The 16410-nt window shown below is 39.9% G+C and overlaps 1 protein-coding gene across 18 annotated transcripts in view; it reads left to right on the plus strand.

Annotated features, from left to right (window-relative positions):
- Positions 1 to 16410, plus strand: part of LOC117605080 (protein muscleblind) — a 215735-nt gene that overhangs the window by 100502 nt on the left and 98823 nt on the right. Inside the window, exon 4 of one of the 18 annotated variants that reach the window (XR_013062155.1) lies at positions 1779 to 14336. The exons of the other annotated variants lie outside the window; for them this stretch is intronic. The gene's annotated coding sequence lies outside the window, so the exon portion shown is untranslated. The remainder of the gene's footprint in view (positions 1 to 1778; positions 14337 to 16410) is intronic. 18 annotated transcript variants of the gene reach the window in all.

Below are 16410 nucleotides of genomic sequence, written 5' to 3' on the forward strand. Positions count from 1 at the left end.
GGTGATCGAATTAAAAATTTTTAAATGACGACAGAGGGTAATAAATTAAAAAATCAAGTACTACAGGAATTTATTTATTTATTCCTTAATGTTATAATGGTACAATATTTGTTTCTGTCTATTCGTTAGGATAATCTGCTTTTGAAAGACAGTGTATTTGTAGGATCGGTGGAAGCGTGTCGTTCTCCATCCGCCATCTCCTCGTTTCCTTGGGCCACCCCGTTGCCAGCAACCCCCAGCCGATCTAAACGATATTTTCGAAGGCAAATTCCGCCGCAACAGAGGGAAACATTGTACTTGGAGTGGTTTTCTCCTGCTGGTTACTTTTCTCTAACATTCTCCTCCCTTTGTCCTTTTTACTCGGAGCGTTTCGTAAACAAAATTCACTCCCCTCGATGCCTACTTTGCGCCGCGCCCTTTCTACCTCTCAGCCTTCGAGAGCTGTTCACTTATTTCGCACGTTGTCACGTTCGCGATAACTCGGAAGATTTTCGAAAAAAAAAACAAAAAAAAAACACGTTTATTCAATTCCCAATAGCGTTCCTTGAATTCTGTATCCATCGAAACCATCGTTATTATTATAATAAATATTTTCTATCCTTCGAATCGTGATCGAATAATCGAAATAATAGCGTTTAGTCTCATTTGAAATATTATAAAGCATTCAACGATTCGGTGATCTGACGATAATTATGCCCCATAATGAAACACCATAAATTTCTCGTGAAATCTGCCACTCGCGTCTGACCTTATCTCATCGTATTCTCGTTCCCTCTCACCCTATACGCACGGTCCCCCAATTTCTCTCTTCCATATCGCTCGTACATGCTCGTACAGCGATGTTAAAACCGCTCGGTAAGCCTCGAGGGTAATTAGACTGCAGGGTAGATGAGACAGTACGGAAAATTGAGGTATCGAACAATACGATGATCACACCCAGCCTCGTCAGTAAGCCTGCTCTCTCTGTTTGCTCATCCGTCTGCCTTCTCCACAGCAATTTCTCTATCATCATTCGCACTGCTGCCATTCTTCATCCCATTCGTACATATTAACGACGATAAATAAGGATGGAAGGTATATTTCGCTATGCAGGCTGGGTATTTAAATGGTAACACCTAGATATCTTCATTATTTACGGTTTTATGGAAGGAATATTGGAGGCAAAGTTAGAGTGTTTAATTGTTTAAATTGTGCCTCTCTCCATGGTCCGTCATCCGAAAGTTAAGATGATTTATTTCTTCCGAAACATGTTAGAATAAAATCCGAAGAAAACGAACGATTGGTCCGGTCAGAATTCTTCTAATGATCGTAGTGATTGAAAATATAAATGAGATTTCCAAACTTTTTCCAGATTTATCGGCGAAAGTGTATAGTTAGGGTGAGCCGAGGATATCGGTCCATCCATTAAGGCTATATAGAAGCACTCACGTATAGCCCCGGGACAATATTGTGTTTTCTTGCAGTTCCCATATACCCCATGCGGGTAATCACAACGACTCCGGCATTTCTCTCTTTCTCTCTCGAATAACCGTTAAAGCGACTGAGAAGTTGGCGATCACTAGCTTCGATCAAAACGTTGGGCAGGATATACGGGTTTAAAGTTGTGGTTCGCTGGTACCGGAAGCATAGTTTCTTGTTTATCGAGACGACAAGCTCGTCGAGGAATTTTCCGAACAAATCCTCTTTGGTCATTTAAATTCTTAACCATTAACACCTTCACTTTGAATTTTAGATAATTCTATGTTTTATTTAAATTGCAATTTCTTTTTCTGCTTCAGGTGAGTCTCCTGCTATCATGGTAAAATTCTGAAGGGGTTTCAAATTATTTTATGTCCACTAATTGGTGAGTCATTCAATTTCTTTTATTAACAAGTACGAGACAGGTGTCTGAGAGTTGTAGCTAATAACATTGCTTCCTTGTCTTTTGATTTGCTCGATGTTCCGACGGTCATAACTTAATTTCGTCCGTTTTCAAATTGGACAGGACTCGGGGTAAACTTTCTATCCCTGACTTGCAAGCCGCGCCAGTCGGACGTGTACGGTTATCCCGTGTCGAGTCGAATTATATTTTCCCCGTAGCGGCCAGGTATACGCGATAAACTTATTTTTCTTTTCTTTGTTTGCTTCCTACTACCGTGGCCTTCGTGATTTCTCGAGCGAACAGAGAACAGAGCGTGCTGGGACTGCCGAGTCACCTGGCGATACAGGAGGATCGTTTTTCACGCGATCCCGCGCCCTGACTTTCAATGTTCCATCAAGCTTTTGCTTCTTCTATCAACGAACAACCGTGGCCCGAGGCGAGCCGGCCAATTACTTTCTTCGATGAATCATTACATTTTGCAGAGAGAAAGTTGTATTTGATGGATAGGATTACTGGGAAACGCGGTTCAAATTCCATTTATTCTTTCAGATCAGAAAAGCAGTATTGATCTATTTCATTTTTTTAATTAAAAAATATAATTGATTTTCAAAGTAATCGGCAACCGGTAGTCTGCAAATTTTCTGTAAATATATTGCAAATTTTCGATGTAAAAATGAAAAGGGAAAAAAGGAAACGACGCTCCGAGGTAGAGAGATAATGAGCACACGATTTTGTAAAAAGGTCGTGAGAAGAATACCGTCGCTGGCGTTCACAATTCATGTTATCTCGTTCTATCGGCCAGCCATCCCTTCGAGACCCTTAAAAACGAACCTCCTTAAATTGGGCACCGAATTCTCAACCGGCCAGCACTTCGCTGCCCTTTCTGTTCCCTTGCACGTGGAACAGGAAGTCAATGACCGGTTATCGTAGGCAGAAATCGAGGGGCATAAGACCATTCACGCTTCCCATGGCTCGTTCGTCTCGCTTTTCGAACAGAAGGACACGTATCGTTAGTTAATTAATAATGTACGGTTTCGTATAGTCCTAGGGAAGGATATTAGGGTTTTAAAAATACCTACTTCTTTATAATACCATTTTCTGTGTGAAAACCTACTGTGCTTGATAATTTTTTGAGATTCGTTAAATTTTATTTGAATTTTTTTACTTTGGGTATTTCAGCTGTTTGAAACGATTTGGTATTCGAAAAATGAATGAAACTGTAGTTTTAATCGCTGGAAAATAGAACAAATCGATTCCCCTGTAATTCTGGCCCCAAACAAACGCTTCGTTAACGGCTATTTACCTAGCTGCTCGTTTGTTTTTCATTCTTACCGGCACAGCTCGTCCCTTCCTTATTTAATTAGGCTCCGATTAGCTGCGCAGTTTTGTGCAAATACTTCTTTAAGCAGCGCGCTGAAAACGCTCATTAAGGAACAGCGATGGAGTTCTGGTAACGAACCTCGATTGTTTACGAACTTACGATCTTCCGTTTGTCCACTGTGTTCCAGATAATCTGGCGACTATCGTTTATAAATCTTAATCAAACGTGTACTTTTCGAACAGATAAAAATTTTAGTAAACTGGTTATAGTATCGAAGGAGTATCAAGATTGAAAGGAGGTTTCTCTCTAAAATTAACAGTCGTTGGAGGCTGAATTTGCTATCCAGATTAAATGGGCATCTCCGTCCATTTAATTCAAAATCTTGGCCAACGTCTGATTAAATTGCCAGTCATTCACTCCGCTTGATTATTTACTCTTCTTAGCTGAGATTAGTCGCTCTCTTATTACCATCCACCCTCTTCCTATCTTTTCTCCCTCGCGTTCATCCTTTTCTTCCGCTTCTATCAGTTACAAATCGTACAACTTGTAATTCAACAAAGATTGCGTGTCAGCAGCTGAGTTTACTGATCCGCATTTTATTGCAAAGAAATAGTTTTCCTTTTTCCAAAAATTTTATAAGGGGATGATAATGAAAAGGAATGGTCAGTTAGCAAATTTATAGATATGCAGTTCACTTCATTTAATTTTTCAGCATAAGTAGCCACGATAGTCCCGCAAAATGATTCACGCGGTCGAATTGGAATCTTGGTAAAAGGATCCCATAAAAATGAATTCACGCGTTCAGATTTAATACGCAATAACGAATTTCCTGTCGAGCGGAGACAGGAAGGATCGGTTGACAAATTTCGCGTTCGTCCCCCATGAAATCGAAGAGCTCGTCGCTGTAAATTCGCGTTTGATGTCACTTCGCGTCACTCCCCATGATTAATGTCCCGTAACCCTGTGCCGGAACGCAACGATGACGACTCCACGTCCACGTGTTCGCCGAGCATTTATAGAAAGTTGAATGAAAATAAAATATACTTTCGAAGAATATTCAGTGTTAAGTAACGCAGCTCGAACATAGATCGTTTCATTTTTATTTTCATTTTCTCGTTCCATATTTAATCCAATTTCGTCTGATTTTGGTTGAAATATTATTAGTATCTTTTTTCAAATAATTTTCTGCTTAACATCATTTTGAAAATAACGTGGCATGTTTAACGGTACAGATGGTAAATGAGGCGTGTCAGAGAGTTTCAAGTGGGTCGGTTTTCACTTCAAAGAAAATCGTCTTCGAGCGAACTGTCGACAATTATTCGAATATTCCGCATCGAACGTCACGCATCGAAAATATCTTGTTCGTCTGATCCGCAGAACCGTTTGTCAGCGTTCCAAAATCTACCGTGAAATAACCCAGAGAGATTTCCTTGGAACTTACGCAATGAATCTGTATCACTCGCAAATGCACTCATAATTTATTCCCTATTACTTGTCTGTAATCCTTGAACAGCAGAGCCTGGGTCAATCTCGATCCATATTTATAAAATCCACGTAAGAATATTAACAATTAAAGTTTGACATATAACTTTTAAACAAAAGAATTTCATATATTGAAAGAATCATTTTCAAAGGAATAGGCTCTCTCCATGGTCCGCTGTTAAAGGGTTAACAGAAAGTCTCCGTTTTTCAATTTCGAGTTATTTCCATTTCCTCCAAATTATTAATCAATAAAATTATATTCAATGACGAGTTTCTGCATCGATTTAAAAGAAGCATAAATTTAGCTGTCAAGCAACACGTTCGTCGTCCATTGGGTCTCATAACCCGGTTGTTTTCTGATCAGTTGCCAGCCAAACGAATGCTAAATCAGGAAAGCGAGACAGAGAAATAGGAGCGAAAAAACGAGAAGAAGACGGAGAAAAAAATAAACGCGGAGATTCATATGCATGGAGTAACAAAGAATCGGGAATCGGGAGAGCAGAGAAGACGGGCGAAGATGAAGAGAAAGGGGCAAGAGAGATGGGATTCAAACACTGATAAGAGACTCAATTATCGAACTATCACTGGGAGGCTCGTTCCGTTTGCATTTCCAATTATTTGCTGGGAAACGGTCTGCCAATACCGGGTACTCTCGATAACGCTGCCCTCTCGCTTCTCGGACCACCTCGTCATCCGTCTCTCGCCATCTCGCTCTTCATCCTGTCCCTTTGCGTACCGAGATCGCACGAAAAATTTCCATCTCCAACTCTTTTCCTTACATCGGTTAAAATTATACGGAATACAGTCCTCGATAATTCCCTGATTCAGGTTTTTCGAGAAAATTATCTGCCGTCGATAGCATACGTTATTCATTAGCTATCTACCGGAGAGAACGCGAGGCGTTTCTGAGAGGGAATTAGCGAACGGGTATTGTGGTAGAATTTCGCCGAGTTTCCCTTATATCAACCGAATCGCTCGCGTGTAAATCGCCACTTTTGTTGGCAGAGAGATGTGTACCTGTGTAGGTGTGTATAATGCCGGCCACCGGGTTCGTTGTGATACCATAAACAACAATGTGACGCCAATTACGTAAAGGGTCCACCACGATGTTTTGTCGTGCGAGAACCGAAATTATCCTCTCTTCCCCTCCCCTCTCTCTCTCTCTCTCTCCTCGTTTCATTGTACACGCCCTTCATTCGCCGCTTCCGCTCCCAATTGCGCTGAAATTTCGGATAATTTCAGCTACTGTGTCGCGCTCACGGATTATTAACACACCGTTCTCGTGCACCGTTCCGAGGGGGTGGGAAAAAAGCGACACCGAACACTTATGAAACTGTTGCTCGCACTGTGAAATTCGTGTTTCGTGACCCTTGGCTCCCTTTAATCCTTTCGGAACCCAAATGACCAGCCTCGTAGTAACCTAATTTCATTGTACACAATCACCTGCACTTATCGTTTTATTGCAATTTTATCGTTAAGAAAGGTATCCAGGGTCAAACATTTTCGAAGGAAATGTGCTTTGAAATTATTGATCTGAATAGGGGTTGAAAGTTTCTAATAAAATTGAATTTATTTGAAATAATTCTAGTGCAACGTTAGTTTTTCAACAGCTGAACAGTATCTCATTGACGCTGATGGGTTTGTTACTCGGGCAATTTTGTACATAATTCATACTTGAAAATATCCATTTTTTCCAGCGTTAAACCCTATTGGTCCATCAATAAAAATTACAGTAACTAGCGAGTTCCATGGGCTGGTGGGAATATGAGAATTTAATACCATTCTCGTGGCTACGGGGGTGAAATAACACCGTAATAACTGCCTTGAACGGCAAATAGAAGTCAGACCGGGCTGGCTTGCCTGGGCTGGCTTCATCGACTCGAACAACACCGTTGCCTTGTATCGTGCGAGTTTGAGCAAATGAAATTTCGTTAATTCTCCCTTTGTGTATCTCTCGCTAGGTAATTTCACACCCACATTTCTCAAGCAAATTGCACGCGGTACAACAGCCAGGAGACGGTTCAATTATCGCTGCTCCGACCGTCTCTTTTCGCCATTTGCGTATCAAGAAGCATTCTTTGGGAATCATTACAACGTACAATAATACGGAATTGGAGAAATACAATGAGATACGAAATCGTTCAATATCTGTACATTCGCGATTAAATCAGGCTTCTGTAGGTAACATGGTGATATAGAGGAAGCAAGAATTCTCAGGATTTTAATTTTAAAGATATTAATATTAAAAGTAATTTAGAAAAAAAATAATGTGATTTTTAATTATTAAGTATTTGAAAATTTAGTATAGAACTAAAAAGTGTTATTAATCCTTGAATAGTAGAGCCTGGGTCAATTGTAATCCAAACTAAATTAAAATTGGGATTCTCTTCATAGTCCGCTGTCCGAGGGTTAATTCAAATTTCTGTTTTGATCGTGGGTGTACATTTAAATTTCTGGTCATTTCACAAATTTTCAAGATAATGGATTAATATTTTGCAAAGTAAATTTACTCAAATTCAACATCCAGAACTCAGCGATTTCAAGTTTTCTAATATTTGATCAAAACATATATTTTTTTCATTTTCTTGGTATAAATGTAAATAATTTTATTTTTCATCAAGTTCTCATCAAAATCTTGATAGAGAAGCTTTCCTCGCTTAAAGAAAATTTCTTTCCCATAAAGAAAATTGCAGCGCCGTTTGACACGGAACAACCTAATTTATCACGAAACGGTATTTTATTATTTATTCCAAGAGCAATTTAGATTCGCGTTTAATCATAAAACACGAATGCAGTTATTCGCGAGCGGAAATATACGAGCGAGTACTATGAGAATATAAATTTCATGCGTCTCTTGGTAGGAAGTAGCGGCAATTTCTTTGCTCCTCTCTCGCGAGAATTCATTTTTTACGGAAATCTTTAATCGGTCGCCAGGTGTGGTTTACTGCACGTGAAATTTAATCAGCTGTACTGCTACGGGCGAATATACCGTAAAAGGTAATAGTTTACAACTGCAATCCTTTTGTTTCTTGAAAATCTTGCGAATGCATCCCTTAACGCTTCGATAAATATTTGAGAAAAAAAAAATACTATTATAATAGTTGATCAGAAATTTTTAATATCAAATGAATAATTTAAATAATATACCATCCGATCAATTCTCCGAATCGATGAAATATTTTCGAGCAGTCTTGGTTAATTTCAAAAACGAGCAGCGGATTGCAGCGCTTTTCCCAGCAGCGAGTTTAATCAAATTCAAGATTAAACTTGGAAGTTTCGTAAGTCGTTTCGTGCCAATATTTGTCGGGGAGCGGTTTTAATTTCCATAAGTACCGTAATCTGCAAATTTCCCTCCCCCCTAATCGCTCTATCGGCCGTACCATCCCTTTCTTGCTTCCTATATAGGGTACTTCAAAAGAGGGTGGTTCTACATGAAAAAATAAGCCGAATAATTAGTGAATTATCGGTGAAATTTCCTTCACGTAAGCAGCTTTATTTTCGAAGAATATCTGCCCACGGATTTTCCTATAATTTCATTTCGGCTCAAATTTTCCCGTTATACCGGATTACTAAATTAATAATTCTGCAAAAATAAGGAAGAAATTCGTCTCCTGCTGAACTCATAGTTTAGTTTCAATTAATTTTCATATTTTTTCAAGTCGCAAAATTATTCGTTTCGATTTCTTCTGCAATTCGGCAAAATTTCAATGAAATAAACAGAAAATATGCAGAAATACAAACAGGTATTTTCTTCAAGAAACGTGATATTCTTAAATTCGAAAAGTTTGCCAAAAGTTCCGAGATGAAAACGAGGGTTTCGGTCGTGTAGAAGTTGGAACGACGTTTCCGTGGCCCTTATCGAACCCTTCAAATCGATGCAAACGTTTGTCGGAAAAGGAATGGCCAAATGGAGGGGGCCAGAGAGGAAGCAGAGGGATCCAGTTCGTTCGAATTAATCGCTCGCGATGAGAAGCTTCATGAATGAATGCGTGGCACGCACGGTACCGTTCATGACGAATAATTTGTCCAATTACTGCCGATCGTGCAGCTTCAGCTTTAACGGGTATTGCACAATCGTATGATAATGGCAAGTCGCTGTTTCTGTCTCTCACATTTGATGGAAATACGATGTAACTTAAGCGCGAAATTAAATTGCTGAAACATTTGTTCTGCCTTCATCTCCGCTCTGTTAAAAACAGGGAGGAAATGTCCTGTACATTCTGTCGAAAATTTCTATTTAATCGCATTAACCTTTCAACCAATTATTAACATATAGTACAACTTATTTGACATATCTTTGTTCATTTTAGAGATAAACTAATATTTGTGTCAAAGGGAGAAATATTTTTGGAACTTCAAGATTCTGCAAATTGTAATTTTGTGACATATGTGATTCAGGTTTGTCATATTTTCATTTGCAATTTAGTAGCATTTTGTATAAGATGAAGGATTAATTTATTAGGCGTACAAATTAATTTGGTGTTCTCTTAACCTTTGAACAGGGGAGTTTGGGTCAATTTTTAAACGAAAAAATTTCATATATTGCAAGAATAATTTTCAGAGGAACGGTGTAAAATGAAAATAATATGAAATACAAACTGAATTAAAATTGTGGCTCTCTCCATGGTCCGTCGTTCAAGGGTTAATTACTGCCTTAAATTTGAATATCTTTCCGTGGCCGCGTATGTTGAAAGAATAGGGTTGAAATTTGAATCGGAGAAAAGTAGCAGTTAAACTGTGACAATTAGCCACGTTGATTATGTGATTTTAACCCTACCGTGCTTTATACAGCGTTCGAGCCACTTGACCCATTCCACGTGGCTCTCCCTTCACCCATTCGTTTTTCTCCCGTTCTACCATCCCTCTCTTTCCCTCATTCGTCACGTTCGCTTCGTCTTCGTTTGCGCTTGTCGTGTGTACCTAGCGAACTCACGTAGGTAATCGCGTACGTTTACATGCGTGTCGCGGATCACAGATCCCGATTCGTGATTACAGCGTTTAACCGACCGATTCATTTGCTACGTGCACACCATTTTCAGTTCGATTTTCATGTTACGAATTTTACAATAGATTCTGTACCGGATCGAACCGCCATTTCATAGTTTTTATTTCTCCCAGAAAAGAATTCCTTCTATCGAAAAATTTAAAACATCTACAAAGAACGATACCCAATTGTAGTTGGAAAATTATCACATTTAGATAAAACTAATTAATAAATTTTTATTTGAATCGGTAGATATTTATAATGTAACAGGTTCCCCATTGAACTGGTTAATTAATAATCATTTTCAGATAATGAGCATGTAATTTCGATTGGTTTCAGAGTTAAAAGTAGTAGAATAGATTTGTATGTATATCTGGGTCTGTTACGGGTCCAAGTTTGTAATCGTTAATCACCGTTTTGCGATAATCATTAGCTGTAATCGTATCGGCTGATTATTGGCAATGGTATTGCTTTGATTAATTAACCGGGGTCACATTAATTCCTGATGGATTGCAGCAGTTGAATGTTTCGGTAAACATATTCACATAGGCACACGTGGATATTTACTCTAACCAATGTTTGTTTGTCTCGGAGATCTTTCAATTATGCAAATTTGATGCTGAAGTACATCCTTCTTAGGTATAATATAAACTACATCTATTGATTAGTATCGTTGCCCTTTGATGAAATTATTATTATTAATTAAATAGACACTAGTCAGGCTGATATCATTGCATCGCGAATCGTGCAAATTTCATGCTGAAATATTAAATTTCGAAACACGAATAGTCTGAAATAATTTGATTACAAAATAACACTTGTGCTGTATCAATTTAAAGCTTGAGATTTTATGAAAATAGGAAAGTTATTCGATAAAATATTTATAAAATTTCTTGTTTCGGTATTTTTTTAATAATTGAAACTGATTTTAATGATGGATTGTAATTGAAAATAGGATAGACGGATAGAATTCATTCATCACTGTCTTTGATTTCAATGATTTGAGAAATGTGGAAGCTCGTTTCAGTAGTGTGACAAGATATACGAGCCATAATTTCAATTAAACACATTCCAGAGGACACCCTTCATTGAATTCTCGACCGTGGAATATCGACATCGCGCGGTTCTAAGTGGTTTCGCTTGCTCGATGAATCCACCGCGATCGATAGGTCGAGTATGTTAATCAGAGGCCAATAACTGGATCGTAACGTCATTAACGTCGATATTCGACGATCGTCGATATTCCAGCTAAATAACGCTTCAAAAATATCCGGGGAAATCGTTTTTGTCCGGTGTAACGATATTCCGAAATATATCGATAATAGTGTTTCTATGATAAATATTCGAAACTGGCAATTTACATGTGTAACAGAAAATTGATAACAGCATCATTTATGAAAAAATATTTCAAAAATGCTCCTCTTTGCAAGAGCTTTTTTCAAGGGATGTGAAAACATAATTAATTAACCCTTGATTGACCAATGTTAGAATTGGGGCATCTCTCCATGGTCCGCCATTCAATTAACAGCCTTATCGATGCCAAGCAGATTATAATTGATAGTTAACAATGTTAAATTTAGAATTTATTTTTGTCAACGAATCGAGAACACTCGGAGGGAAAAGTTAGTTCAAAAATCCCGTTCGCTAATCAACCGAACGACGAACGTCTGGTAGTAGCGGTTTTCGTGGAAACTTTTAAAGAGTATCGCGAGAAAATTCGACTGCAAAAACGCTGAACGACGTGTTGCCAAAGTACTTAACGAACAGGAAGTTTTGGAGGGGGATGGCGTAGGAGAGACGAGAATGACGAGGAACGACGACAGAAACTTGCCAAAACCCTGTTGTAAGAGGGTATGTACATCGTTCCCCATTAAAACGAAATGCTGTTTCGCTATTCGCAGTGCACCATTAGGTGTATGGAAATGGCGCATAACCCGGACGATAAGTGCGGAAGGGGTTGAGAAATGAGGAAGTTCACCCCACGGTAACCGTGCCGGTTCTTTGGCTTATCTTGGCTGACTTGACGACATACATGTCGTCCTTATCTCCTACCTACCATATTACACGCTATACGTATACAGCCTTGGCTGGCTATCTTTAAGTGAGAAACCTAGCACCACCTTACAATGGAAGGCCAGGTCGCGTTAGGCTTCTCTTCATTTTCCACCAGATTATGGATCCAGTCATTTTCGAAAAATACTCGTTCCTCGTCAATGGAAGAGTTAACCCCTTCCGACGAAAGGCGATAGATCCACAAGACTTAGATTTTGAAAAATCGTTAATATCTTCTTTGTATCGCGTAACACAGGTCGAACGTATCCAAGTTGGCCGCAGGAGGCGTCCATTATTCAAGCCGAAAAGCCGCCTCGAATTCGCCGCGAAGAGGAAAGCCTCAATTTAGGAGGAGTCACCGGGCTTGAATTCATGCTCGGACGTTTATCAACGCAATTGTGGTAATCTCGAAAGACGTAATAATGACGCGAGCGTGTGCAGCAGCCGCACACCGGCCGCAGACATTTACCGTGGAAAATACAGCCGAGGCGAGGGGAACGCGCGCGTTCACGAGTGGCTCTTGTATACACACGGATGCACGCTTCGTTGGCTACCTTAACACTTTGACTGCCATGCTGAATTCGCTGAATCTACGACTGTCTGGTAATTTCATTTTCAACGGATCTGATACGCGTTCTTTTCAATCACACTTACTTATCACCGTCAGCGTTCATTTTAATCATTTTGGTGAAACATGGGTGATTTTTTTAATAAAATTCATGGTACTGGTCTTCGTTTAATAAATATTCTAGATACGACACTGACATCTTGATGCACGTACGCTGGCTGATCGAAAGAACAAAGGAGAGATTGTTCGGTTGGGTAGTTTCGAATCGTCAGCGTGAAACAGTTCCGCTAAATCGCGGCGCATCCTTCGAGTTCGATACGATCGACGAGCCGCGATATCGTAGCCGGCTAATTACCATCCTTCCGCTAATTGCTCGCATAACGAATCGCATTTTCGAGTGGTAGTTACTCGGTCGCCAGGCTACGCTGGCGGCTTTAAAACGTTCCAGAGAGTACGGTAACGAAGCGGGAGATCGGAAACGGCCGGAAATTGCACGGTCTAACTCTCGGCTCGAGGATTTATCGTTTATGGAATTAAAGACGCGCCTCGTGTCGCTCTTCCCGCCGTCCTACGGATTTAATGGTGATTTAATTCTTTGCCAGATGATTCTATTCATGGTGTTTCGAAGTGGCAGCTGTTTCGCGCGAATCGGTTTTACTTTTTCGAGAAAAAAGTTACGGTACTTTTGTATTTACAGGGTAGAAAGATCGATCGATACGAAGAGCACTTTGAAATGAAAAATTTATTTTTACAAATAAAATATCTTCAAATAAATTTCCTTCGTTTGATCGAACGAGGGGAAATGTAAAATAGGTCGAGTGAATTCCCGGCGAAAATGTCGACGCCGACCGAATCAACCTGTCCACTCGAGTCGCATAATTAAATGGAGTAAACTTGTCCTGTGTTTCGAATTTCTGTGCGAGCACCGCGTTCGTCTCGTTTTTCTTTCGAGCTCTGCCCCTTTCCCGCGACGTTCTCGTTCAACGTCACTTTCAATCGGGCACAGTTAATTGACGTCCGACGTTGAAAGAAATGTATTCGATGGCGAGTAAACGAATTCCATTTTCCCCCGTCTTTCGTTACGAGAACGAGCGAAGAGTGGAGGGAAAGGTAAACGAGAAAGGGTATCGGTATTTTATTTCATCGCGATTCATTTATTTATTTATTTAAATTATACGGGACGAACCCTTTTATGATACATGATATATGAAATTCTATGTATGAGTGTCAGCCACGAGTGTATAAACCAAAGGAGCCATAGTGATTGAAAAAGTTTTGTAATAAGAAGACGCACGAACAGTTCACAGCAAGAGAAGAAGGTACACACAAATGTAAACAAGCAGTAGTATCGGAGATCCTAGAGTATGTGAGTCATGCGTCGCATTTGTGTTGATGATTGGTTTAGTAATGGTATTATTATAACTGGGGAAACGTGGTTGATATGTTAGGACAGTGTACGAAGTAATGTTCATTGAAAAATTGTTGTTCCAAATTTGCATTGTTCAAATTGGTCGAGCAGCCCGCTGTTATTTTTTCCCCCATTGGCTATTCCGGGTTCCCTAGCCGGGAGCCAATCAACGCGCAGCAACCGATCCAGTGCCCTGAACACAGTCGCATTTGGTATGCATCGCCATTATTGTGTATTGTCTCCACGCGTTGCGTGCATATGTCCGCTTTGTGGTACACATATAGTCAGTAAAAGTGTTAATTATTAACAAACGGCCTTTTTCTATCCGTAAACAGTGATCCAAAGATCACGAACTTGCCAGGCCCTTCAAAACATGAGAGGCGTCACCGCAAATTACATGGGGGGAATTCCTAACCTCCCAAAGGTTAATAATCGCTCTCGTGCCTTGACGCAGTTTGTTAGTGGAAGATGAAAAAATATCAATCTGACGGTGATATTTATTAGCGGTTTAGCATATCCGTGATATTGTGTTATTGTAGTGGAACTTTGAAGTGTATTTGAACGTACAATTTAGTTCAATGAGTGCCGAGCGATCCATCTTGCTTGTCAATATACTATTCAGGAAAAGAATGTCAACAATAGTGCGCCTATTTTTAAAGAGTAAGTACATTGAATTATATTAATTACATTATATTAACACTGGAACTACTAAGCCAGTCAAAACGACTGGTTTCAAGTTTCTTATTTTAAATCATAAATTTTATCAAGGTCCTTTTAATGAAGTGTATGTTAGATATTGTCGAAATAAAGAATGGATGTATACATTAAATTATGTTTCATCCTTTATCTACTTAATTTTCTACATTATTTTCAATTTAAAAATAAGTGTGCATCGAACGTCGGTAGTTGTAGTGTTAAAAGAAGGCATCTGCGTAAGGGTTTTTTTATTGCTTGGAATATTTTTTATTTCCTCGTGTAGTATTCGATTTTATAGTCGCAGTATATTTCCTGCAACAATATCTCTCCCACTTTATTCTTATCCTTAACAAAAGGAACTCTGCACAGTTGTACCAGGGTGTACATTAAGTCATTTCGAAGCGTAAGAATTTTGAAACGACCTGATAGATTCTCTAAGAAAAGAGAATCTTAAGAACAAGTGTTGGTGGAAGAATGATGTTGCAAGGCGCATCCTCGAAGGGTGGTGCTAGCGGATGGAATCCGGGTTCCCTTAATTACAACGACCCTCTTCTCTCCCATTAATAAGCGGCCTAAACAAACTGCCGTCATATAAATACTTGGATTTCTACCTCGTCCAGTCTCTCTCGTGCAAGCAACAGCAGCAACGGCACAGCCAACGTCAGCTTCGTACTCTCCGCGTCTCTCCCCTCCATCCGTGCCCTATAATTAAATTTGCACTGCGCTTCCGTGAGTTTGGCTCCTCTGTTCATTTAATCGGACACCGGGCGTTAGTATAATTAAAAGCACATCTCTTTCGGAATTTGCTTCATCCAGAGATATCTTTCTCTCTCCCTCTCTCGTCTTTGTGCCGAGCATGCACCGACGTTTCTTTCTTTCCCTCGTTCAGCTTTGTTTCTCCTTCTGTCTCGTCCAGCTTCTTCGCACCCTCTCCCTTTCAGATGAGCATCCTCTTGTTCTCTAATTGCGAGCCACTCCGTTGTCTGTACGTGTTTTTGGCGTTCCCATGCAACGGAACGTCTCTGCTCGTTGCCTGGTAAAACGAGCCACCGACGGTTCATTCGCGAATCAAGTTGTACAGAGGGTTCGAATGTAATCGAGGCGCAACAGTGAAACAAACGACTTCCAATCGCATAAATTTTTTTAAAAATTTTTGCTTAATTTTTATATCGTATCCAGAGAAAATTCTCCAGTTTCTAAAATTAGTCTTCTATGTCGTTAGAGAGAATTCTATTATACAGAAGCCTGATTGTCGTGTCTCATAACTTGAACATCTTCTAATAGAAATACCTTAGGACGAATAATGCCGGTGTCCGATGGTGAAACGCGAGGCGAATGTCTTTCTAAAGTCCAACACAATAATCTTCTTTCTAAAAGAACTGAAAGTTAAAAAGAGCACGGGGTTCTCTGTTGCATCGTCGGACAATTATGTTCGGCGATCCCGAGGCTGCTCACGAACTCTCGCTCCATCTGCTAGGAAGGTTTAGAGACAGAAATACGTGACATTCTACTTACAACGAGCGTCTACTTTGTCTTCACTTGGGAACACCTTTTCTTCCTTTTTAACGTGGCAAAGTTGTGGAGCAAGTTTAGCCTGGTGCAACTTTTACGTGCTGGATTTTCGGGTAGCCAGCTTTTACGTGACGTCGGATCGTCGGGGGTCGTTGTTGAACGATAGCTTCGAAGCCGAGCGGGCGTATCTCAATATTTAATAGCGTCTGGATACGAGTGCTGTCTCGACACTTCTGAAATTGCAAGGCGAGAACGACTGGATGGTGCATAGGAAGAGTAAATAGACGAGGGAGGAAGGAAATTCGCCGTTGTCTGGGGCTCGAGGCTCGCTAGGCAGTTAAGCAGTCTTGAGAGGATAAAGGAATTAAAGATCAGACGGGGGATTCGATGAAATATTCAGACGGAAACATCGCCTCTTTCCGCGACCAGTAAATTGCATTTTTCAACGCTGTCCTATAATCCAAAGGAACGAAAAATATTATCAGATATATACAGGATATTTAGGATATTCTTTTCGAATATTCCT

Source organism: Osmia lignaria, chromosome 5 (genome assembly GCF_051020975.1).
Source record: "Osmia lignaria lignaria isolate PbOS001 chromosome 5, iyOsmLign1, whole genome shotgun sequence".
Taxonomy (NCBI): domain Eukaryota; kingdom Metazoa; phylum Arthropoda; class Insecta; order Hymenoptera; family Megachilidae; genus Osmia; species Osmia lignaria.